Raw genomic sequence first — 1,748 nt, forward strand, 5'->3', positions numbered from 1 at the left:
CGGGGAGCCTCAGGGGTGTGGGTGCCCCCAAAGATGGGGCCTGGGGGTTCAGGGGTCTGGTGGCCTCAAACATGGGGCCTGGGTGCCCCCAAAGATGGGCCCTGGGGGTTCAGGGGCCTGGTGGCCTCAAAGATGGGCCCTGGGTGGCCCCAAAACATGGGGGCTTAGGGGCCTGGGTGGCCCCAAAGATGGGGCCTGGGGCTTCAGGGGCCCTGGTGGCTTCAAAGATGCAGCCGGGGGGGGCGGGGAGCCTCAGGGGTGTGGGTGCCCCCAAAGATGGGGCCTGGGGGTTCAGGGGTCTGGTGGCCTCAAACATGGGGCCTGGGTGCCCCCAAAGATGGGGGCTCAGGGCCCTGGTGGTCTCTCAGATGCAGCTTGGGAGGGAGGGGGGGCTCGGGGGCCTGGGTGCCCCCAAAGATGGGGGCTCAGGGGCCTGAGTGGCCCCAAAAGATGAGGCCAGGGGCTCAGGGTCCTGGTGGCCTCAAAGATGGGGCCTGGGGGTTCAGGGGCCTGGGTGGCCCCCAAAGATGAGGCCGGGGGGGCTCAGGGTCCTGGTGCCCTCAAAGATGGGGGTTCAGGGGCCTGGGTGGCCCCAAAGACGGGCCCTGGGGGTTCAGGGCCCTGGGTGCACCCCAATATAGGCCCTGGGGGCTCAGGGCCCTGGTGGCCCCAAAGATGGGGTGGGGGGGGGCTTCAGGGGCCTAAGTGCCCCGGGCCCTGGTGGTCTCTCAGATGCAGCTTGGGAGGGAGAGGGGGGCTCAGGGGCATGGGTGGCCCCCAAAAATGGGGGTTCGGGAGCCTGGGTGCCCCCAAAGATGGGGCCAGGGGGGCTCAGGGCTCTGGTGGCCTCAAAGATGGGGCCTGGGGGCTTGGGTGCCCCCAAAGATGGGGCTTGGGGGGGATGGGGGAGCACTCAGGGGCCTGGGTGCCCCCAAAGCTGGGGCCGGGGTCTCAGGGCCCTGGTGGCCTCACAGATGGGGTGTGGGCTGGACAGGGGGGCTCAAGGTCCCTTTTGGGCCTGTGTAGCCCCAAAGATGGGGGCTCAGGGACATTTTAGGTCCTGGGTGTCCCCAAAGATGGGGCCAAAGTTGTGACTCAGGGGCCAGGGCAGCCCCACAGATGAGGCCTAGGGGGGCTCAAGGGTCTCTTTCAGAGATGGGGTCTGGGGGAAGGTATTGGTAGCCCAAAAGATGGGTTGGGGGGGGCTTGGGGGGCCATTTAGGTCCTGGTCAGCCCCACAGATGGGGTCTGGGGTGCTCAGGGTCCCTTTGGGGCCAGGGCAGCCCCAGAGATGGGGTCTGGGAGGGTTTAGGGCTTCCTTGAGGCCAGGGCAGCCCCACAGATTTGGGCAGAGGGGGGGCTCAGGCTTCCTTTGGGGTCAGGGCAGCCCCACAGATGGGGACAAGGGGGTCTGAGTGTCCCTTTGGGGCCTGGATAACCCCATAGATTGGTATTGGGGGTCTCGGGTCCTGGGAAGGAACAGGCAGCCCCACAGTTTGGGGGTGGGGGCTCACAGGGTCTGGTCAGACCCATAAATGGAGGTGGGGGTCCCCAGGGTCTCGTGGGGCCTGCACAGCCCCACAGGTTGGCACTGGGGGTCTTGGGGGGGCCTGGTTCCCCCCTGTGGGACTGGAGGAGAGCAGGGAGGCCCCATAGAGAGGGTTTGGAGGTTCTGGGGCTCCCCCAAACCCCCTGTGGGGCTGAAGCTGGATATGATGGAGTGCAGTGGGTCCGGTGAGGGGGGGAGA

At 67.2% G+C, this 1,748-nt stretch overlaps 1 protein-coding gene across 1 annotated transcript in view; it reads left to right on the forward strand.

Annotated features, from left to right (window-relative positions):
* The window catches only part of LOC106899891 (heterogeneous nuclear ribonucleoprotein A1-like), a 9,167-nt gene that overhangs the window by 1,564 nt on the left and 5,855 nt on the right, over positions 1-1,748 (forward strand). The window lies entirely within an intron of this gene.

The sequence above is a fragment of the Calidris pugnax genome, unplaced genomic scaffold (assembly GCF_001431845.1).
Source record: "Calidris pugnax isolate Ruff unplaced genomic scaffold, ASM143184v1 scaffold969, whole genome shotgun sequence".
In the NCBI taxonomy this organism is placed as follows: domain Eukaryota; kingdom Metazoa; phylum Chordata; class Aves; order Charadriiformes; family Scolopacidae; genus Calidris; species Calidris pugnax.